The sequence below is a fragment of the Carettochelys insculpta genome, chromosome 4, assembly GCF_033958435.1.
Source record: "Carettochelys insculpta isolate YL-2023 chromosome 4, ASM3395843v1, whole genome shotgun sequence".
NCBI lineage: Eukaryota > Metazoa > Chordata > Testudines > Carettochelyidae > Carettochelys > Carettochelys insculpta.
Genome location: NC_134140.1, coordinates 64,658,345 through 64,683,197, shown reverse-complemented (window position 1 = coordinate 64,683,197; position 24,853 = coordinate 64,658,345). Strand labels below are relative to the sequence as shown.

At 40.0% G+C, this 24,853-nt stretch overlaps 1 long non-coding RNA gene across 1 annotated transcript in view; it reads left to right on the top strand.

Moving 5' to 3' along the window:
- The first annotated feature begins 3,789 nt into the window (after positions 1 to 3,789).
- Positions 3,790 to 24,853, top strand: part of LOC142012059 (uncharacterized) — a 36,439-nt gene continuing 15,375 nt past the window's right edge. Inside the window, exons 1-3 of the long non-coding RNA XR_012645249.1 lie at positions 3,790 to 3,906; positions 7,348 to 7,437; positions 18,495 to 18,560. This is a non-coding gene — a long non-coding RNA (uncharacterized LOC142012059). The remainder of the gene's footprint in view (positions 3,907 to 7,347; positions 7,438 to 18,494; positions 18,561 to 24,853) is intronic.

Genomic DNA, 24,853 nt, shown 5'->3' with positions numbered 1-24,853 from the left:
AGTATGTATCATGTTGTAGTGTGAATAAAATAGCCAAAAACCATTTTCAGCAAGCCCGAGGAAATCTTTTCATCTAATCATCTGAAGGGTGAATTGCAGACAGGTATCCAAATATTTCACAGTAATTGGTTAATATTTGATTTATTTTGAATTGGTCGAGAAAAGCAAGCTTGGATCTTAGCTAGGGCCTTTTTGCTCAAACCTGGCAGCAGATACAGATACAAGTTGAACCTCTCTAATCCAGAACTCTTTCATCTGATAAACTCCGTAATCTGGTGTGATTTTAAGTAGCCAGACAACCACTTATCATGGGTGTGGCCAAGTTTCCTGAGGTCCCATAAAGTTTGTTTTCAGCCTTCAGTCCTGACTTTCAGTGTTCTGTGCTATTATTTAGCTGCAATTTATCCCTGAATGTCTTCTAAGGGCCAAGTAAGCAGTGGAGATGTCGGTAATTCTTCTGTACAATATTGACCTCCTGTGGTCTGGCAAATTCTCTCATCCAGCACTAGTCAGGTCCCAAAAGTGCCAGAAGAAAGAGGTTCAACCTGTCTCTAGTAAACAACAGAATAACCCTGACTTTGCCTGGTATGAAAACCCTCCAAATCTGAAAAATATAGACTTGCTTATTTTGATTTTTTTTTTTTTTACTATTGAGTACTTAAAAGTATTTATCCTCCTCTCCCACTCAAGTCGAGCAAAAGAATGTGATCCAATTATTAAGATATGTGCACATTAAGTAAGGATGAATTTCACTCCTCTGAAGTGGACCAGTGCAAGGGGAGTAGCTGACTTATTTTAAGGAGTTCAGTGGTATTTAATAGCACACAGACTTTGTGCTTGCAGTCTTTAAAGAACTGTGTTTCATAATAAGATAGAGCTGAAGACCTACATGGCCATTTTTCTGTCTGCCCACCATATCTGTAGATGAAATACTAACTATGATTAGCAAACAAATGGACTCTTATATAGACCAAATTCAAGCATTATTTTTAATGTATTATTTTAAGAGGGGTTAAAAATAATCCAAGTATCAACCATCTTGGCGCTTTAAAATACCAGGTACATCTGTCAAGCACATTCCCTCACTGTGTCTAGACATACCTGAGATGTCCACATGTTCCATCTGAATGAATGGAGATAGAAAACAGTTGTGGAAACGTGCATTTCAGAAGCAGGATGCCTCAGTGATAGGAAATGTCATGTGGGAACGGCAATAAGGCATCAAGAGGTGAAAGGGTAGGATCTAAGGAAGTGTATCTACAACAGTAGCAGTAAAATGAGTGGCTTATTATTATAACTTGTTTTGGAACTAAAATGCATGTCATTGATTTTTCTCTTTTGTGATTTTGATTTTTCCTTGTATTTAAGTATTATCTAGTCACTGGGTTTTGATTTAAATTCCGAATTGTCTCCCTTGCTTTCTGTCCCTAAATAGACTCTCATATTTAAAAAAAAAATGAGGTATTTCCGAAAGATAAAATAGCTAAATAGTGCTGGTTTGCTTTGTTCTACTGCAGATGCTCTTTAGTTCTCACTGACAGGATTCACTTAGTTTATATATAATATAAATCTGAACGAAAACCAGCACGTTCCCTGAGCTCTGCAAATCTAAAGAACCTTGTGATGCTTTTTGGAGTTGTTCCCAAAGGTGAAAGTGTTATTGTAAGCCTCACTTTGCCTCTCCCCCCACACTCTTTTCCTTTGTGTCTCTCTGGATTTTAGCCAAGGCTTTCTTAAGTCATTAGTGATTTTGTGTGCCTCCTTCTTCAGAGGCCCTTCTTGAGATAAATCATAGGAGCCTGATTTTCTGAAAGTGCTTAGTATCCAGCTTCTGGAGAAAAGACGCATTGGGGTGTTACGCAGGACACTCTAAAATCAAATCACTGAGAATTCCTTGCCATTGCAGAGTACCTGTTTGTTTGTGTTTTAATGCCCCCTGCTCAAGCATTACATTCTGTTCTTTCGTGTTTCTCTTTGCCACTTTGAGAAACATGACTAGTATGCAGGGGAAACACTGAGATGCTGTCACATACCGGTTGCGACAGCAGAGTTAAATGTGTAGTCTGATGTTCAATCGATGCTTCTTTGCCCCATTATCTCTTTTGTGTATTTTATAGGAAGGAAGTATTTAAATGTACTGCACCATTGTACTGCTTGTGTGCTTAATGCATTCTCTTTCTTCACACTCCCTGATTTAAAAGGGTAGTCTTTTTGGCTGGCCCAATGTTTAGTGTTGCCTTGTTTGATCCAAGTTAGGGTCCTCAGCTTAGTCGTTTGAGACCTGATTTAAAACTCTCTGAAGTCGCCAGGCGTCTTTCCACTGACTTCAGTGGGCTTTGGATCACGAGGGTGTGAAGTAAATTACGTCCACAGAGAAACTGCACTATGCATCTGCGCTGCTCCTGAATTCTAGAATGAAGATTTATCCACTACTCCTCTCTAAAGGAGAAATTGCTGGGGTGAATGAGCCTTTTAAGTCAATGGAAAAGAGACTGCTTCTGCAAAACAATTTTCTAAACTCTTTGGACTGATAACTTGGTAAATAATGTCTGGCAATTTTCTTTATTTTTGTTTTATTTTGAAACTTGAACTTATTTCAAATCAGCCCAGTGATGATCAGTAAGGTTCTGATCCTGAAAGCTCACTTGGTGGGAGTTTTGTGTACGTGGGCTTGCAGCATCATGCTTTGAATTACATCCATCTCTTTAGATTCAATTCACTCCTAGGTTTTCCTCCTTCTGAAGCTGTCAAAATGCCTCAAGCTGTGGAAATTGCTTGGCTACGTCTACACTAGCAAGTTTTTTTTTGTTTTGTTTTTTGAAAAAGCTGGGGCTGTTTTGAAAAATCCTATGGCGCATCTACACACAAAACACACTCTTTTGATATTAAATCGGAAGAATGTGGCACTTTTTCCGGTGGCTCTCTTCCACTCTTGGATGAGGAAGAGCACCTTTTTCTGAAAGATTCTTTCAGAAAAATTGTGTGTGGATGCCCGTGGGGACTTTTTTCGAAAGAGCAGTCAGTTGTCCTTGGCACCGGATTTTTCAATCTGTTTTTTTGTGTCTGGTCACAACCTTTCAAAAGAAGCATTTTCAAAAGAGATCTTCCAAATGAACTTCTTTCAAAGGGCCACTGCAGTGTAGACATAGGCCTTGAGTATGGTGAGAGTCAGAGGACTTCAGGCACTTGAATCCTTTCTCTGCTAAAGGGCTGGTGACAGCTGGTGCGCCTAGAACTCTCAAGGGAAGTGCTTGTTCAGCACAGTCCTTGGGTAGTCTCCACTGATAGGGCCGCTACAGATCTTTAAAGTTGTTCTTGAGCTGGGATCCCTGGGGAAGGGCAGCAATGCAGACACTGACACTCATCTTTCCTCAGAGCTGTGTCTTTGACCTTGGATTCGGTTGCTTCACAATATGGGTGAAGGTTCTCTCTTTAATCTAGCTTCTGTCTAGTGGTGTACTAAGCCTTACACAAGCATTGGTATGTGCACAATATTGGTTTAATTTCCTATGAACTATATCCGCACGTAATAATGCAGTTCATAGTCATAACCTCTCAATTTGAGCAATAAAATTATTGCTCTTGAGTTTGCACTGCTGCTTAGCTGAACATTCTGTACAGTCTGTGTATAATCAAAGCCATGTTGTGATATAAATAACTTCAAAATCAACAGAAAAATATTAGTAGTCAATATCACATGACTACCACACACATCACTTCACATATCCAACACTGTGTTGCTTTTCAAACTGACAATTTACTCAGAGAAAGAGGGAGAGAATGCATTCAGATTCCTTTTACTGCTTGTGTTTGTAAAATGCATTTGGAATGCAACAGAGGAAAACAAGCCTCAAACTAATTGAAAACAAATTCCTGCATAATTGTTCAACAGATGGCAGTCCTGATGTGAGTAGGTGCAGCACCCATTACCTTTGTTTTTTCATGCCACTTTCCTTCTACTGTGTGTCATGGTGGTTGTTTTTACACACTGGTTTCCCCAATAGTGTTTTCTCCTTAAAGCTTTCTGTTTAATAATTTGGCATAATTTTAGAAAATCAGAATGCAGTAAGTTTTCCAGCTGAGTTTGCCACTTATATGCAGAAGGATAAGATGTAAATTTTACTATATGTGAAAATTATTTTCAGTCAGTACCATCTGTCAAAGGCAGAAGTGTACTAATCTTGTGGGCAGTAGGCCAAAGTGGTAGTGGGCATTTTATTATCCTCACACCTCTATTTATTGCAGAATGTAATTAACAGAATTGATTGAGACTCATGACTCAGTAATGGCCTTTATAAGTCAACTATCCATTTAATATTTGTGAGCGAGTAAATGAATAATTGCTATCATAATAATCATCCTTAACGCACATAAATATTTTTTATCTCTGAAGTACAGTACTTTACAGGCACAAACTAATTAACTGTAATATCACCCCTTATTCCCTGCAAGGCAAGAAAGCATTATTATTAGTGAAGGCCTGAGATACAGAATTTGCCAGTGACCCAAAATCCAAACTTTGCCAAAGTTCAGAGGTGTTTCAACCACGATAGAAAATCAGAGCCAGCGTCAGTAAAGTTTGGGGATGTGCATTTTTCATAGTTTTGTTTGAGTCCATAGCTAAATATTATTTCATTTTTACAGTGGTTTTATTTGCTTCAGGCCACAGAATGAGGGTGGCATCACACCTGGCTCTTGATCCCATGGTCTAACCATACTATAACAAAATAAATAATTTTAAAGAGCAGTATTGCCCTAACAGCCAATAAAGCACACCAACAGCCTGGGAATTGGACAAATAGGTAATCCCTGGTGTAATAATTACTCACTTCATGGTGAGTGTACAAAATAGACAAGTCCATGCAGAATGCTGTTGATGTTATGCTTTAAATATAACGTTTCTAGAGAGGGAATGACCAAGTCTGGTGGTCCTCAGATGATGGGCAAAGACTACTGAGGGAGGAGTGGGAATGTATCAAGGGGGTACAAGTGTTTTTTGTTTGTTTTTTTCTTTTAAGCACTCTGGTTCTCAGCTCTCAGTGGCTGGGCAGCAGCTTGTGCAATGATAAAGGGGACAGCTGGAGAATTTGCCCCCTTCCCCGGGTTCAGGCCCTTCTTCCCCCCTCACTTTTCCCTCACAGGGAGACAGCCTAGGATCAGGCTCTCCTTCCCGTGCCCCTTTGCCTCACCTGGAGAGAGCAGGGCTCCTCCAGCTGTCAGTCCTGGAGTGGCAGTAGCAGCAGCAGCATAGATCTAAGGGTGGTAATGCAGTGCTGAGTCGTCAGTGAAAAGTACTATGGATGAATATTAGTTTTGACATTGCCTCCCTCACCTCGGTGCTGCTGCTGGCATGGTGCTGCCTTCAAACCTGGACTCCTGATTTGCTGCTCTTTGCTCTGTCTTCAGAGCCAGGTGGTGGGATGTGTATTTTTGGGGGAACAGGAGAGTGAAGGAGATCCAATCAAATAAATTTGAGAACCCCCAACCTGAGTCCATCTGACTGTTGTCACAGAAAAGAATGTCAAGGAGATGGTAAGAATTAACATTTCTTATAAACAAAAAGCAAGAAATATTTTGTGTCAATCAGCCATCAGAAGGCCACCTTTGCTCTCCAAGTTGCTACAAGTTGCGTCAGTCATTTTAGACCTGGCAACATACATTGCTGAACTCGTATCTATAGTTTTTTTTCATGATTAAACCTAATGTTTAATGCAGTTTCTCAACCCTTTTGGAGGGAAAAGCTGTTTATGCTTTATGCTGATTCACCGAAGAATTACAGCCGTTATCAGAGCTGTGCCCACATCCCCAGCCTGAAACCAGATAGACAGGGAACTAGGGCTGTACACATTCCAAATTCACTCTTTAACCCTTTCATACCTAAGAGGCATTAAAGCAGCACATTTTTGTATGGTTACAAAGAATTCAAGGGGGATGGTGCATTAATGTTCAGATTGTACCTTTGGCTAGGAATGCTTTCATCATCTTCAGAGGGCCAGAAAACATCACTTCTCTTCTCAGATGAGGACCTTGCCAACAATCCACATATTCCTCATGCACAAACAAAGCTATTGACTACCACCAGAAGGTGAGGCAACAGGTCTCTTCCCAACAAAGGCAGCTGCAAACACAGCACACCAGTACTCACTCTATCAGGTCCGCTGGTTGCCTCTTGCCAAATGAAATTTGAACAGCTGCTCTTGGTCTACAAAGCTGTCAAAACACTGGGTCTAAGCTAATTCAGAATTTGCACCTAATCCTAAAAGGCTAATATAGCTTTACACCCTCCAGGAAACTTCAGCTAGACTGGCCCAGCATACACGTCTTCAGTACACTGGGCAGACTAGCTGTGTGCTCTCAATGGCTGACCCCAGCTATCGTCACACTGTCAGAAGAAATTAGATTGAGTATGAGCTTGGTTCAGTCCCAACTACAAAGCTACCTCTTTAAGAAGTCTTCCCTCAGTAATGGCAAAGTCCCAGCACCCAGTCCCAGATCAGAAGAGAAGAAGTAGAAAAGACTGAAGGAGAAAAACAATACACTGAACAAGAGAAACTGCCATTTGAAACACATTTGTTGCTGTCTTTATTTCCTGTGAACTACCTCAATATGGTAATAGGTAACTATAGCTTAGATCAGGGGTCAGCAGCCCCCAGCACGGGTGCCATGAGTGGCATGTGAACCAATTTCCATGGGCATGCGAGGCAGGGGCTCAGCCTAACCCCTCTTCTCCATGCTGTGCCGCCTATGGATTAACAAAAGACCAGCTAATGCTACCAGCCGCTTCTTAAATGGTAAAGCTCTGCATCTTAATTCATTTATCAATGAAGCTGTGTAAGTAGGACTGTTAGTGACTTTAAAAAGTATCACTGGCACTTGGATTGTACAGAGGTCAAAAGGTCAAATTTCGGCGCTCTGCCTCAGAAAGTTTGCTGACCCCTAGTTTAGATACAGCTAAAGTGAGTTTTCAAAGGGTATAAGCTGAATTTTACTTTTTTATGTTTGAAAGTTGAGGGAAGAATGAAAGCCACCCTTAAATTTACCAAGTTATACAGGACCAAACTCTGTCTTCTCTTCTTCAATGTCCATTTTAGGGTCTAGGCACAACTACAGTGCTTGCACTTGTGTGTCTACAATCGGGTTACTGGATTGTATTCGTATAGTATGGGTACTGAAAGCCACTGAACCAAATGGAATGAAGAAATCTATTACTTTTCCTGCCAGACAGGATTTACATTTTGAATATAAAAATGAATACAAGGCTACAGACTAGAACTTGAAGTGTAAGATGTTTTGTGTTTATGAGGGTGTCTTTCACATGACGCATTGTCTGGTAAAACTGTGTTGCAGATGCCTCTATAAAGAGCCCTGCTGAATTTGAGTGGAGAGGGGGAAAATCATGACTTCAGTCCGTTTCCAGTCAAGGTCAAACAGAGAGCTGTAAGTCCAACTCCTTAAGTTTTTAAAAACTCTTCTTCCCCACCACTCCTCTCCCCGCACGTACTCTACAGAGGCACATAACTGAGAAGAAAGTTTCACCATTTCAACAGTCAGTCAGCTTCATGTTTTCACAGCACGAGGAGTATTATAACACTGCTCATTTCTTTCAGGTTGACTTGAACCCTTGACCTTATATGTAAACTCTTTTCCTAAGGTGCAAAGCTAAACATTGTAATTTTAGCTAAATCAGCTTTTGGTTGATCAACCATAACAAAACAAAGAGCTGGCAATTAAACATTTCAGGGCATATTTAACCTTTACCCTTCATTGAAGGAGTAGGGAAGCTCATGTTAAAAACAAACAGAGGGATACAACTACATGGGTTTTACCATGCTGGGTTTGCAAATTCAGAAAGCTTCCAGGTGCTGATTTTTCTCCCACTTCAGTAGCAGTGTTTCCTGTAAGCTCAGTGCTGGGTTGGCCACCCAGGAGTGGTTCAAATACTGCCTTGCTGATTAGCAGAGTGCCCATAGCCATCCACAGTGGCAGTATGTGTTTCTATTGGTGGTGCTCATGCTCACATGCTTTGGTGCACATGTAACTGCCCAAAGGTAGACTTGAACCTGGGATCTCTGGAGCTTAGTGCAGGACTTGCTACAGCTTAAGCAAAAGGCCAGCTAGCGCTCAGCTTAGGCTGTAGAGGACACTTATTGTTTCTCTGTGAAGTGGTCTAGGGACCACAACATGGGACAATTAATCACACAGAGGTGTGTGGGTTACACACACAACAAAATTTATTCTACACATGGAAAGTGAAAAATTAGAAGGAACACTGCTCAACAGTTGAAATGTTTTTTGTTCCACCCACTCCCAGGTTTGGAAATAATAGTTGGTCGAGGCTCTCAAATCCCTGGCAATCCCACAAATGTCAGGGTGCTTCCAGGGAGCTGGAGTGTCCAGTGGCTCCCTAGAGTTGTCTTCCAACCCAGTGTCAGCATGCAGTGTCTATTGGAGGGTTGCAGCCAAGAAGAGTTATTATTGTTCTAAGCAGCAGTGATACATGGGTGAGTTTTCAATCAGAAATCTACCACACCCAGGGAATGCATGCCAAATCCAGTGTATGCAGCCAGACTTCTCCCTCTTCTACTCACTCCCAGCCAAGAAGTCCCAGTGCTGTGAAGGAATGCTCATGACATGTGGAGGTCAGGAAGAGAATGCAGAAGAGCCATGGGATTGGCCCCTAGTTAGGTTCATTTTGCTACTGATTGTTCCAGACAGTGGAAGGTATCAGGTAATTTGGTGTTAGAAGCTATATTTGTGGGCAGGTTCTCTTGTGCAGGTCATTCCCTTGCTCATTAAATAACAGGAATGTTTGATTGTAGCAGTAAATCAAAGGCAGAGAATTTTTGGAATTGCTAATCAAGCTACTTACATTTTTATATAATTTAGATTTTTCTCTTATTTCCTTCTGGTCGGCTAGGCATTTACCTAAAAATAAACCCCAACAAGCCTGATAATAAAAGTGCAATAAGCTTCCAATTTTCTTAGGAAGTGTAATTATAAACTTGATAGATTTTAGTGAAGGAATGACCAAATTAGTGGATGAAGGTGATAGAGCAGAGTTGAAAACTAGCTAATAGATCATAAATAAAGGGCTATGAGATATTACAAGTTATTAAACCAGAAGATATCTAGGATGTTACTGCAGGGTTCTGCCTCTGATCTAGTTTTATTTTGTGTCTTAATCAGAACTTTACAATTAAAATAAACAATGTTAGTTACTTTTTAAAAAGATTAATGTTTAACAGAGGATTTGCAATTCAGTTAGAACAGAAAAATACAAAGCCTGTTTCTGATAATTCTGGTGGGAATAATAATTATTTGTAGTTTAGAAACACTAAGTACAGAGAAGACCTATTTGTGGTGTTATAAGAAGATTTCATGGAAGGTAACAGAACTGAATGCAGAAAAGGAAGAAGTTCCAGAGAGAGATAGAGATGCAGTAACCTGAAGAATAAAACAATTAAACTAATCCAGACAGAGCAATAAACATGCAATAAAGAGACCAAATACACACTAATTTCTGTGATTCACTGATTCTCTTTTCATTCTGTGATTAGAGAAAGCCATGGAATAACTCCTTGTTCTCGTGATCTGCTACCTCCATAGAACATGCCAACAGTAGCAGCAACAGCAGCCGCAGCAGCAACAAGAGAAAGCATTCAAAATTATTAATGTCTTTCTCTGAATCACTTACATTAATGAAGGACCAGCTCTCAATACCCTCATCCTGGTCTGAAGTATGCTTGCCATGAAAATGAACAGAAGGGACACTGTGTATCAGTCCTTAGTGGCATAGTCATTGTGTTCAATTTTGCCAAATCCCCCAAACTTGCAAATAAATACCAGTGGGCATTGTAAAAATGTAACTTACTTTGAACACTAATAAGCAGCCTCAGGACAACCCAGCCAATGGGCAGGCATTCTGATGCCACAGATAGGGGCACAAGAAGCAAAACAATATGGAGGCAGCATTGTCAACATCTCTCTCTCTCTCTCTCTGGAACTGTTTTCTTCATTCAGTTCTGTTACCTTCCATGAAATCTTCTTATACCACCACAAATAAGTCTTCTCTGTACTTAGTGTTTCTAACCTACAACTAATTATTATTCCCACCAGAATGATCAGAAACAGGCCCCTTATGTATTTTTCTGGTGGCTCCTACATTCATGATTCTCTTGGGCTTCCTACCCTGTAAATTCTCTGGACATACAGAAGGGTCTTACCCTTTAGCTACTCAGCAGTGTACCATATTCTGCCTATTTTGAGGTGAAGTTTAGGAGAAAATTCTGCAGGAAGGACTTCAGTGATATTTCCTGCCTCTTTGATCATTTACCACATTTTTTTTTTCAGACTACAACAGTATGTTTTGTTTTTCCTTACATTTAAAATATCTAGAGGCATGAAAGAGCCAAAACCTCAAAAGATGTCTGTCTTGTTATCAAGCCCACTGCAACCAATACTAACACGTCTTCCTCCTGCACTGAGCCTCTGAGTGACTACAATCTGCTCTTTGTTCTTCCATAGGATGAATTTCATCAGTTTTTAGAGTGAACGACGAGAGTGAAATCCTGACTCTTCTGAAATTAATGGGAGTTTTGCCATTAACTTCAATACATCCAGATTTTGCCTTGAGTGTTTATTCTTCCTGTGTGTCTGAATTAAGAAAAAAGATTACTTGGAACAAAGCATGAACAACTAGATAATTATAAACAGGGCGGTTACAGAAGGGTGCAGAGGGGGCAACTGGCCCAGCAATTCTAAAGGGCTGCCTGCAGCAGCAGTGGTGGCTGGAGCACCTGCCCCTTTAAATTGCCACCAGAGTGCCATGTGATGTGCTCCAGGCAGTTCTGAGGCCTGCCTGGGGACACAGAGGGGGTGCAACACAGCATGGTCTGGACAGCACTTGAGGGCTGGCTGCTTCCAGCCCCATCCCTTCTGCATGAGGCCCTGCCCCTTCCAGGAGCATAAAGCTACCTCCTCCCTACCTTACCCAGGGGCTGGAAGGTCTGGTGGCCCCCCCCGTACATATGTATATTCAAAGGGAAATCAGAACACTACTGGAGCCTAACACTGCTAGCAGTGATGAACTTTGCAGTGGTAGAAGCTTCTGCTAGGTTGCTGGGTATTGTATCATGTGAAAATGTTCTGATCTAGTCACAAACCGCAGAGAATTCCAGGTAGTGTCTCCCACTTGATGCTGCCAACAATCAGATCTGAAGTCTTACATTTACAGTTTTCCTGCTGATGTGGGTGGGCCACCCCAGCTCCCCTTTCCACCTGAGGCCCTGCCCCTTCCAGGGGCATGGAGCAGGGCTCCCCATCCATGGGCCCAGTGAGGCTGTTGGCCCTGGTGCAAGAGAGGGAATTCCATTAAACTGCACTTAGTTTTACAATAAAACCCCACATCCTTCCTACAGGATCAGCAAGACATTAAAGTTCCAGGACAGTAAATAAAAATAGAAATGTAAACAACATATTGCCAGAAATTCTGAAGCTCAGCTAAATGTATTATTTCTTTTTACCAGCAACAAAACCTGTTAAAGGACAGTAGCTGACAAGAAACACTTTTTTTTATTTTTGAAAATTAATGATGATCTGGCAGAGGTGAGATCCTGAGGTGGAGTCCATTGTTATAAACTTTTGAAAGTGTAAAAGAATTCTAAATAGGAATATTAAGTAAATATCTTTTAATGGGCTGGAAAATTAAACAGGCATCCTTGTTATGGATACAACATTCTGTTTACTGCACTGTAGCTTCCTATCAGTTAATAACCAATAATCAACAGGAGCAAATGACTTCATTCTGATCAGTTAAACATTGATTAGAAAATTAATATATATTTAACTGTGATCAAAGATTGCACAGTGCTTTACGTGAGAAACCAAAACATGATTGTCACTCCGCTCTTCTTCCATTCATAAAGTGAATTGACCCAACCAGACGTACACTGACTGACCTTTTATTACAAACTCTCACCGCCAATTTCACTACAGGCCCAAAGCACCACTTTGTGTACAGTGTCTTTTCTTCCTCTGGATCTGAGCATGGACAGCAAGCTCCTCTGAATCACCCTCACCCCCAGCACTTCCTTTTTTTTGGGAATTTATGGCCCGCCAGCCTCTTTAGATAATTACCTCAAGCAGCTTCCTCTAGGGAACTAACTAACATCTAACTGATCAGAGTTCAGGCTTACTAGTTCCCAACCTTTACTTTGTGATACCTGGCTTACAGAGCTCTCAAAGTTATATGTTAGATTTGACATGGTGCTGATCCAGAGTCAGAAGATAATGTGCGGAAAAATGATGAAGGAAACATTACACAAAATAAGAAAAGAAAAGAAAAGACAGTGACCCATGACTAGAGTAAAAACATTTAAAAACCTTCTTTATGTTTTAATGTATTTATTGTGTCCCAATGATTTCTAATTTAAAGAAATATTATCAAAAATTCTGAGTTTTATTTCCATGGAACATTGATAAGGGCTGATCATCTTTTAGTAATTTCTCCTACGCAATCCATCAGTTTGTGCTACAGAAAGTGACCTCAAAGTAAAATTATGCTCCAGAAAATCACGTTAAAAATGTTATTATGGCACCCCAGGTTTATTTTTTCCTTAGTCACTCCAGATCAAAATTTCTCATTTCACAAGGAAAAATATATATCCCTTTTCTGACTGCAAGCCCTATGCATTCAGTCTAGCACCTAAAAGTCAAGTTGGGCCAAGTCAAGCCAATTCTGTTGGTTCATGACACGATTCAAATAAAAGTCCAGCTCATTCCCCCATGGCTCTATCTTCTGCAGGACTAACATGAATAAAACACAATACAAAGGTATTTTTGTCAGAAAAGGAGCAGATAGAGCTTGCGATACACATAAACTACGTCAACACTGGCAAGTTTTCTCAAAAAACATTCTTCTAAACAGCAGAGCGTCTATACCTAAAATGTGTTCTGTTGAAAGTAAATCAGCAGAACACAGCACTTTTTCCGGGGGCCCTCTGCCTCTCATAGATGAGGAAGAGTGCCTTTTTAAAAAGACTTTTGGAAGACAAAAAAAAGTCATGCACATGCAATAGGGGCCGTATTTTTGACAGACAGTGTTTCCAGTTCACCAGGCAGCCCTGTTTCCTGAGCTTCCAGTTGGCCATTCTGCAACCAGAGAGCAGCCAGACTGCCCAGCTGCTCTTTCGACAGGGTGGATTGCTCTTTTTGATCCACTTTTGTGTGTATCCACAATCTGTCAGCTTTTTCAAAAGATCTCTTCAGATAGAACTTCTTTTGACAGATTGCTGTAGTGTAGCCCTAGCCCTAGGGAGCAATTCTGTTGGGGAAAAAGATTACCTTTTATATAGTTTCTTTGACTGCCATAAAAAAAAAAAAAAGACATTAGTCTCTCTTTCCACCTCATTTTGGGTTTCACTGCATGCTACAAGCCCAACCAACAGATAAACAATGTTCATAACTTGAGGTTAGAATACCTGTAATGTGGATGTCTGTCTTATTGGAACCTTTTGAAAGATTTTTGAGTACTATTTCTATAGAACTATATAAACATTTTATGCAGCATTTAAAATCCCTAGAATTTGTATATATTAGCCACACAGATGTCATTCTATATAATATTTACAGTAGAACATACATCATTCTGTATTAGATTACACCTAATGCACATGGAAAAACCTCTGTCAGAGAGAAAGAAAAAACTTCATTTAACAATCATAATTTCACTAGAGATATGAACAGTACTTAAGTAAGGCTAAGACAAAATCTTCTGGATTATACCAGAGCTGTTAAAAATAGTTGACACCAAAACCTCATAATTTTTCCCTGATTGACGACATTTAGAATACTGTCTTCTTGAAACGCCTGGGAGCCACTAACCTCACCTCACTGAAGTTATAATAATGGTGTTTAAAGATTTGTGGAGCAGGAAGTATTTTACCCAAGAATGTACGAAGGTTGCAGAGCTTTGTTTTCACTGAAAGATAACTAGGAGCATAAGGAATGCTCCAGTACATCTGTTTCATTGCAAAACTTGCTTTTGCATCTGGAAATTGGTGGTTTTTGCCCAGATCCTGCAAACGCTTATGCACATGACCCTATGCATATGTGAAGCCTCAGTGAGATCATTAATGCCCATTTATGCTTTCAGAATTGGGACTTTTTAAAGATTGTTTTTGCAATCAATAAGGGCTCTTGTGGAGTAAGGTACCCAAATGAGAGGTTCAGAAGCTCACAAACCACTGGAGCTTAACTTTTAGAGTTTCCAACTTCCATCAGAAATCCTTGTCTTCATATGCAATAATCACAACACAGAATTGCTGATATAAGCCACACACCTATTGGGTGTGGTTCACTGTCCCAAGTAGTGGCACTTAGAACACTTGCACAGAGAAAGCATGTCACCTCTACAGCTTTTGCTGAGACTTTTAGCTGAAACTTTTAGCTCATGCACTAAGCTCCAGAACTCTGAGATTGAATTCACAGGTCAGAGATTACTCTAACACATTCAGTGTTCCATATTATCTCATTTTATCCTATAGTTAAAAAATAAATCAGATTCAGGGAGTGCAAAGACCCTGGTATATCTTTTTATGGTCAGACTTCCCTCTTCAGCATTTCCCTTTTCCAACACAGTGCAGTAAAATACCAGCAGTTCTATTGCTATAGAGGCCTTGCATTCTTCACAAAAATGTGTCAATATTGGGGTTGGACTTAGAGGGAAGCAGTGATGCTGGGGAGAAATAAGGCTTCTTTTTTAAGTAAATTCAGTGTTTGTGAAAAATGACTAATTAAGAATCTTAGAGACATAAGATCTGTATTAAGCCTCAGAAGAGGCATAACATAGGCAGCAGCAGCAGTGAAAGCAGTGTTACCCCACGCTATTAATGGACAATTCCTTCCCCAACTCCCCCCACTGCTGTCCTTTCCCTGCTGTGCTCTTTCTTCTCCTCAGCCCTGCTGCTGCTCCATATTTCTCTGCAGAGTGGATCCTGCTCCCACCATTATGTGGAGAAGCAGAAATTACTCAGTGACCATCTTAATGGGTAAGATGGTAATTCAGTTACTCAGGTCCACAATCAGGATGCCACCTTTGTCCTGTCTCTAGTGCTTGACCCACCTACTGACAGAATCTAAATCTAAAATCTCATATTGTCATCTTATATCTAGACAACAATAATTTATTCCCTTTTGTTAGATGCCTGTGGACTTGTCTCCCTCACATGCAGTTAAAATTTGCCTGGTAGAACCATCTTTCGGGTTCTCTGTACTGACTTGATCATCCTTTATTTCTCTGGTGCCCCTCTACTGATTCCATTTCTCCACTGCCATAAACACAAGCTTCTTGTCTTAACTTTTAAGACACTTCAGAATGTAGCTTAGTTCCACTGAGCTGAGCTATTTTTTAATATGACATTGGCAAAGTGAAGGCAAGGTACAGGTCTTCAACATCCTTTGTGCAAAGGCACAATTTTACTTACTTTCAAATCTCTCTTTAGGAGTCACCTCCGCTGCAATGCTTACTAAGCTCTAAAAGCAGACTTGTAGGGAGCTGAAGCCTCTATTTTTGTACACAATGTTGTGAAAGAGTTACTGTTACATTCCCTTCCTCCTGTTTTGTTTGCCTTGCTCATCTGCTGCATCTTCCCATAAGTGAGGGCATGTCTCCACCACAATCAAAAGTGTGAAAGAAGACTCCAGGAGGGAAACCCTGGACATCAATACCTGTTAGAGGGCAGGGAGACTCAAGACTTTAAAGCCAGAAAGGATCTCCATGATAATCTAGTCTGATCTCCTGAACACTTAAGGTCAAGCTAATGGGTTGGTCATATCCCAGATCACTTTTTCCCCTCTCTTAAATACAGATATTAAGTTTGTAATTCTCCTTTCCAAGTTTGTGGATGCATTGAAAATCCTTGTTGTTAAGCATGCAATGTCATGTGCCAGTTCCTTTAATAATCTTGAATGGAGATTATTGTCCCCACCCTAACACCAATTTGGTTCCATTACATTGTTTAAATTTGACTTCCAGCTCAGATCAAATTTTTACTTCTATATCCTTGTTCCCATTAGCTACCCTGCAACTGTCCTCAAGTACCTCACTACTTTTCTTAAAAACTGAGGCAAAGTATTTATTTAGTTGTTGGGCCGGTCACATTCAGACTATCCTTAATCTAATTTCAATCTTCAGTGTTTAGTGGCCCCACTTTTCTTTCTTTGTTTCCTTTTTATTTGTATGCCTGAAGAACCTTTTACTTTTTATTTTTTAAATTTCCTTTGCAAGATCCAGCTCTGCTTAGCTTTGACTGTAATCCATCCTCTATAATTTCAGATCTCCAACAGGTAGTTTTACCACCTATCTATTCCTTCTTCCATTCTAGAAGACTTTCTGCTTTCTTTTAGTAACCTGTTTGAGATACTTGCTATTCCAATTTGGTCTGCGTAGCCGGTTCGGGCTCCTGAAAGGGTTCCTCCCCTTATAGGTCAGTGGGTGGCCACTCTGCCCCACTGCCATGGCTACCCTGACAACCCCCAAGTGACTAGTCTTAGCCCACCTTGCCTCAGGTGGGTGAGAGATGACAGTTTAAAACCCCAGCCTTACTTCAGGAGGGCACTGTGGAAAATTAGTTCTCTTCAGGGCCTAGCCCCAGGTCAGGGTGACAGCAAGTCCACCATTTTAGAAGGCCCCTGGCCCTAGCTCAGGGCAGGGCAACAAACCCACAGTCTTAGGTGGCCCCTAGCCCTAGCTAAGGGTGGAGCGGCAAACCAAAAAAGGAGCCCAGACCCTGGTGCAGGGTGGGGTGACAAACCATCAGTAGTCTCTAGAAAGTCCAGGCCCTCTCTCAGGTTGGGGCAGCATACAGAGGAGCCCAACCCCTGGTGCAAGGCAGGGCAGGCCCAGTCCCCGGGCTAGGGCAGGGCAACAAACAAACACAGTCTTATAAGGGAGCCCTGGCCCTAGCTCAAGGCAGGGCAACCAACCCAGTTCACACAGTGCACCCAGCCCAGGTGGGCACAGGCACTTCACCTGTGTTGGCAGAGGCGGGAGACTGCTGCCCAGCAGGTGGGTGGCAGGGGGGGATGTGGGCCCACCCACTCCACTGTGTCCCGACCCAGGGCCTCTGGTCGCAGCACCATGGTCAGCTGCGAGGGTCGGAGGGAATCTACACCACAACATGCTGACCTGTGGCCCTTTAATGGTCCTCTTACCCCCTGAGCTACTTCTGGTCTCCCCCCAGCACATACTGCATGTCCAGCAAATTTGTCAGGCTTGCTCAAGTTTGAGCCATCATCTGAGTGAATGCCACTGCAACCTCTGCCGCAGGTTGCAAAACCCTTCACTCAGATTTGTCTCTGCCACCTCATGGCAGAATGATGGCCAAGGAAAACCTAAGCAGTGCTGCAATTCTGTGTGCCAGGTCACAACACGCAGCCTGCGTCTACACAGCATTCCCCTTTTGGAGGAGGAATGCAAATGAGGGACATCAAAATGCAAATGAAGCGCTGATTTACAAATCTTATGCTTCATTTGCATAATCTCACATGATCGCATTTCCAGAAGAGGCTTTTCTGAAAGCAAAAACAGACATTTAGATGGGGTTCCTTCAGAAAAAAAAACCTGTTTTCAAAAGAACCCTTCTTCCTGAAACAAATGAAGAAGAAGGGTTCTTTCAAAAATGTTATTTTTCCCCAAAGGAAAAGCCTCTTCCAGATCTGTGACTGTGCGAGCTTATGCAAATGAAGTGCAAGATTTGTAAATCAATGCTTCATTTGCATTTTCCATCTACCTCATTTTCATTCCTCCTCTGAAAGGGGAATGCTGTGTAGATGCAGCCCCAGAGTAGAAGCCAGGCCCAGCCCTGCAAGACAGGAGTCACCATTGCAGGATGAGTTTTTAGTTTTATATGTTTTTCATCATTTTATTTCAGGCTACTTTGCATTGGTGAAAAACATGGGGCTCTACCTACAAACTATCATCTATTTACTGCCGATTGCCAGTTTAGACTATGTCTGACCTGGAGACGAAGGGGCAAACTGCTATGTATTCGACTGCCAATTCTCTGAGCTTTCCACCTCCCAAATTGTAATTTAATTTGGTCACCACTAAAACACAATGATCCATCACTGCCAAAAATATAGCTACAGACAACAATTTTCAAACATGGGTCCATCTTTTTTTAAAATCTATTGAGCATACAAACACATGAAGATTGGTTGTCTGTCCAAGAGAGTTTCTAAAATCTAAATCTAAAATTGAGGCATTTGCAAATATCTCTGAATACTTAAATAAGTGGCCTGATTCTTCACAGGGGCCACAGTTCATATGTGAAAAAACATATTTGAAAAAAGTCAGGGCACTTAGATATGAATTTAGATGCCTAAATTTTGACTCCGAACTTTGAAATTTTTTGTCATGTTATATTTACTTCTCCATACATACTTATGAAGATGAAACTGTTATATTGTACAGCTGAATCCTGGTACTTTTACAGGATACATTTGGAATGCTGAAGAACTTTTGTTCACTAAATCATATGAAGCAAGATTTCCTTGGAGAGGTATGTTTTCTGAACTTAGTTATAAAAATTTGCACTGAATTCAGTAGCTGCAGTGATATTTTCATCTACTATACTGTGTTTCATTGAGGTCCTCTATATTACATTAAACTGAACATTAAGTTACACTACAGTACACAAGAAAGAATAGAAAGTAACACATCCTAGTCTGCTTTTTAATTATCCGCTATGAAGGCACATTAAGTGTTAATTTATTAAAACAATGATGAAAATCAGTAAAAAATAACCTTGATGTCTATCATTTTCCCTGAACATTTTATCACTTTTATGTGATAGCCTACTGTAAGATATTCAAACAGCAGAAACAGGAGTCTGTCCTTAGACTGTTTTGTGATGGTGTTTGCGACAGTGTTTGTTATTTCACTGAACTTTTTAAAACACGTATCAAATGTCACATGCTATTAATCATTGGTATTTGAGTCTATCCAACAACTACAAGGAGTCTATAGGACTAGCTAGAGAGCCATTATAAAGTGCAGAGCTATTAGTGAAGCCTTAGCTGCTCCATAGATGTACATAATAGAAATTCTCACGTGGGAATCAACTCAGCGGAACCAACCAACAATAAAAGGGCAGCAAAAGCCTATGGCCTCTGCTCTCTGATTCAGTAATGTAAAGAAAAAGCAGAATACACTAGGACCTGTCAGCTTTGAAACATCTCAGTTCAACTTTATTTCACCAAAGATCAAGTGGAGAAGGCTAATCTTGTTTTCTAGACACTTAAATCCCATTTTCCCAGGCAGCTCTACCCCCTGGTTTGTTTAAATGTGTCCTAAATAGAATATCTTATTCTAAAGTGTCTTTTTTTGAAGTGTGACAGGCACAATAGAACCGAATAAATCAGTGTCATAGTTATTGTTTCCAAAAGTTAGATAAAAAAGAAAACTGTAAGACATCTATTGAAATCCCAAAGGACGTCATCAATACCCATATAGGACACTTACACTTTATGAAAATTTTTAGTCATTTTAATTTTAGAATCTTTCGGTTTGTAACCTTTAACACATATTTAAATGGTTACATATTAACTACATATCTTGAAAGCAGTGGTGGGTTGGGACAAGCAACAATTGTTTACTTGTAAGTATGTTGTGAGGGCCTACAAGTTTTTGTTTTTGTAGCGAACTAAATTTCACTCATGTTTCAATATAAGATTGGCAGGACTGCAGTTTCATTAATGTCCAGTGAACATTTTAGCTTGTATGCAAAGGGTGTCCTGCTGCTCAATCACTCAAAGGCATGCTACCAGAATACTAACGCTTAAATAAGCAAACCTTATGGTTACAATCAGTTTAGTTGTCAAAAGAGATTATCCATTTTAAATGTGGAACTAGCTACAAAATATGAGAAATTTGATCTTTCAAAAATATTGGAAGAGATAAAGTTTTGTGTTAAAACTGAAATATCACATGCAATCATCAGTGGCGTTCAGATATTTAAAATACAGAAAACACAGACCGAAATATAACTAGACAAAAATGGTACCATGCTGCTCAACAGATCTGCTCTCTGCGTAATTGAATTTTATTTGTTCACTTTAATCACCAAAATGAGAAATTACTGGTTTCACTTCAGAGCCAAACAGGTGAGGCTGAATGAGAATCTATGTTGTGCATCACTGTTAGGACAGTATTTTATGTTGTGCTTTACCATGAAAAACAGTTGCTAAGTTTCAGTCAGTCAGTTGCATTTGTTCATGCCCACAAAAGTCAAGGATTTTGCACATTTTCCATTTGGGGTATAATCGGAAGCCAGCTACAGATGTTGAGGTTTTCATGTTTGCAACATTTAATCAAAATCAGATTTTTAAAAATTACAATTGGTGAAATCCTGGCTATATTGAAAGTTAGTGGGAAAATTCCTACTGAATTCACTGAGGCCAGGATTTTGCCATGATTGTTTTGTTTCTGAAGCAAAAAGTGAGTTAAATTTTTTTACACATTGGAGAGAGATTTTATATAAAAGATTTCTGTTTTGCATATGATTTTCATGTCAAATTGTCAATGGCCTGTGCAGAATAGCAACTAAGTTCCAGCTCTGGTATTACCAAGAGAGTAGTCATGCTTCTCCATCAAGTTCAGTCCTGTTTGGAGACTAGTGGTAATTTTTTTTTTAAATTATTTTCAAATTGGCACAACTCAATACTATGACTTTAAATTTCTTCATTGTATGGGAATGGTAGTTTAGTGTGCAATGCCACATTGTGAGGCACAATGGAGGTTGCGCAATTGTTAAAAATACTCTCTTTTATAAATAAAGTATTTGTATTTTTTATTTGGATCAGGAAGAACAGAGCCAAGAACTGAGTGAGATGCTGCCAATATTTTAACAAATTGCTCCCATTAAAAATATTTTCCTTTAACCTGTGAAGGACTGTGGGTGCATTTGCTCAGACAGTGAGAGTAGCTGTTAAGTCATTTGTTTTCTTACTAAATAAAAAATAATGTTTCTTAGCCAAGGCAAGAGGGTAGGCTCTGGACAAACCAATTAATAAAAAGCTGCACATTGCTGAGAATTTATAACTTGCTCCTGAAGAGAATATACAAGTTCTATCTGCAATCCTGTATTGTTGCCAGAGTGTAATCTGTAAAGTTATATGAAGCAATGGTGAATGATGGAAGAAAATATTTAGCAACACACACAGAAAAATCCCAAATGCAGACCACGCGTGTGACTGCCAACAAGCAGACTCAAACCTGGGACCTCTGGAGCTTAATGCAAGAGCATCTACACTTTGAGCTAAAAAAAATCTATGGGAAGCAAGCCAGCCACTCACCTGCTAGGTGCAGTTCACTGTCCCATGTATAGAGATCTTCTGGCAAAACTTCTGTTGACAGATTACGTCCACACATGAAGCGAATCAGAAGAGCAATCTGTTCTGTTTACAGAGAGAGGCCGGACTGCCCTGCCACTCTCTCGACAGAACAGCCAACCAGAATCTCAGCAAATAGGACTGCCTGGTGAACCGGAAGCCCTGTCTGTCGACAGAGGGCCTCCCTGGAGCATCTACACTGCATTTTTTTGTCGACAGAAACTGTCAACAAAAGTGTTATTCCTCATCGTGGAGAGGCAGAACACTGTCAGTGGAAGTGCTGAGTTTTGTCGATAGAGTTTCAGTCAGTCATCAACATATGTTCATGCCCAAAGAATTCAAGGATATTGTACATTTTCTACCTGGTGTATAATCGGAAGCCAGCTACAGATATTGAGGTTTTCATGTTTGTAACATTCAATTAAAACCAGATTTTTAAAAATTACAATTGGTGAAATCCTGGCTATACTGAAAGTCAGTGGCAAAATTCTTACTGACTTCACTGTTGACAAAACATATTTTGTGTGCAGACATGCCACGAGTTTTGTCAACAAAACTCTCTAGTGTAGACATAGCCATACTGTAGCGGTTCTTGCCTTAAACTCCAGAGGTCCCAGATTTGAGTCAGCCTGTAGGATGATCACTTTTAAATTGCAGTGTACGCATGTGCCAGCTTTAGCTCCTACCACCCTAATTCAAACATCCCCACCTTCCTCTCATTGGTTTCTCAGATTACTTAAGACACTTGTCCATGTTGTCACACATTTAATTGAGGTTGAAAACATGTTGCTCTTTTCATTTTGTGCCAGGCAGAATTTAACAGCTTGCATGCCTTCCGTTTGTTTTGTTACTCATTTCCAAGGCACATTTCACCAATCTCTGTATACTGCTGTACCGAAAGCACACTCCTTGCTAAAGTAGGTTTTCAGCAGAATTTGTCTTTGGACTTTTTGACTTTTTTTTTCTCTGTGAATGTATTCATGATAATTTCAAATTGAAAAATCAACCTTTAACAGGCACAAAAATTCAAAGTCTCCCTGCCTGCTCAGACCCAGCCTTCAAGTTATTTTGTCTTCATCTCACAGATTGGAGAACTACCATTCACTTCCTATTACTTCGTTACCCAGCAGCAAAACTTTTCTGGCTCCTGATGTCCTAAAACTTCTCTACAGGAACCTGTTGTAATAACTGGCCTACTAATTAACCCTGGCTATCAGCTCTGTAGGAAGTGAATGTAAGTTCATGAAATGTCACAATCTACATCAACAAATGTTGTTACAGTGACTTTTCCAAAGCAAGATGGACAATTGAATCAGTCAAAACAAAAAGACCTAGACGTATAACTGAAGGATGAGGATAAGATTGTGCTTCTTAAACAGGAAATGTGTGGAACTGGAAATCAAAATTGGATGTATCAGAATCTAGGCCAAAATGGTGGACAGAATAATGAGGGGGAGAGGCTATTCCACATGTCACTCCCTTGTGGGGTTCATAAGGGAAGATACTTTGGGGAAAAATGTGCTGCTAGAGCAAGTTTCACCTGCTATTATCTGAGACCCTGGACCTTTGTCATCCTGATCCTGATACTGAGAGATGTACTGATGAGATCAGTCCAGAGCAAGGAAGCTGAAGATGTAGCCAATCCTACCAACTTTGGCGTGGTCCATCATCTGAGATGTGAGATTTTGCTATCACCTGGGTCTTGTGGGTTCTTTTTCATCCTCTATTATTTCTTCACTTTTCCATCCCTTTTCTTCTAACAAGAGTTTGGCTTAGCTAGCCAAAACTATGTGATTTTCAACACTGCTATGAGCCAGTGGCCAGAAAGAAGCAGATAAATGCAATACTCTAAACAGCTTGGTACTGATAAAAGTTTGACAAACCACAACATTAAACGAACATTAAGGATGAACTAAAGAGGCCACCTGTGACCATGCTGATTTCAGTGACTTCACCCGTAGCACAAAAAAACTGTGCCAGAGGAAGGGATAAAATCCAACTTTCCAGGTGTCATTCACATGACAATCATGAGATCTCTTCTCTCTTCCTCCAATACCTTGTCTCCTCTATGCACTTTCCAACTTCTGCAACAAATGAAGTAGGGCTCCTACAGGTTACTGCCATGTTTACTACAGATTAATAATTCATTCCCAAACAGATCTAACTTGTATACCAAATGAGATGATTTATGTGAAGAAAAAACAGTAATGTAATAATGTGATGAAAGATTATATAATAATGCATATGCATGAAGGGGCCAAATTAATGTTTCAGAGGCAACCTTAATTCTTGCACTTTCTAACTTTGGAGCACTTAATTTCCAGTCTTGCATGTTCTTTCAATGTAGTTTTTTGTATAAATACACTTTCAGTGATCTCACTAGGAACACTGTACATTTTGTACCTTACAGTTTTAATTTCTTCCACGTATTTGATTGGGGAAATTCAAATGCCCAAAGCAGATGTTTATGGATCCAAACCTGCATTACATATGCAAAGACATTTCACATTGATTTTTTAAAAAATGTTACCTGAGTAATACCTGTTGAATCTGCTGAGACTTGCAAATTTGTTTTGGGGTTTAGGAAAAAAGGGCGAAAGGCCTTAATCTGACAACATTTGAGACCTTGTTGTCTTCTGTAAAATTGTCTCTTTCTTTAACCAAACTTGCTCATTTTATAAGTGGAGACTACTAGAGATCCATGGTTGTAAATAAGCTATAGCTTAATTACTTTAGGGCTGACCAGAAATGGGAGAACTGCTGGAGGCAAACAGTTTATTTAAATTTCTCTTGTAACATCTGTCAGATGACATCATAAAGGGGTGACTTAGAAAAATATGAAGTTTGAACGTTTGAAAACTCTTCTGGTGGGGCCATCTGTGGTGGTGCCTTTTATTCTTCTTTATAGTATCACATAGAGGAACCCATAAAATCATGGTATTTACAGATGGAAAAGATTCAATAGAACATAAAAACCATCTCCCTACAAAGCTGGATAGAGCTTCCAATAAATATAAGTCAAAATTCTCAGCTTGTATAAATCAGCTTAACCCTAATGATGTCCATGAGCTACACTGATTTAGACTTGCTGAGGATCCAAAATAACAGATATTAAAATAACAATACATATGATTTGTGCCTTACTACTAGATACACATATTTTGCTTTTATCTTCAAAAGATTACAATTTGGCCTGTTCTTGCTTCCAACTTCATCAAGATCAACCCATGAAATGTAAATAGTGATTTAATAAGTATACAGTTGATAGGAAAAACTTCAGCTATTTGATAACTTTGGTTAATTTATAAGAGATCATCTTCTTTCTTTTCAATGTCCCAGTAAGATAGGAAAGGGTCAGATGATTGTCTTCCAAGTCTATGTCATATTAAACTTAATAGAAACTGTGCTTTTAGATAGATTTTTCCAAGAGCACAATCTTGTTATTTTTCAACTGTTAGTATCT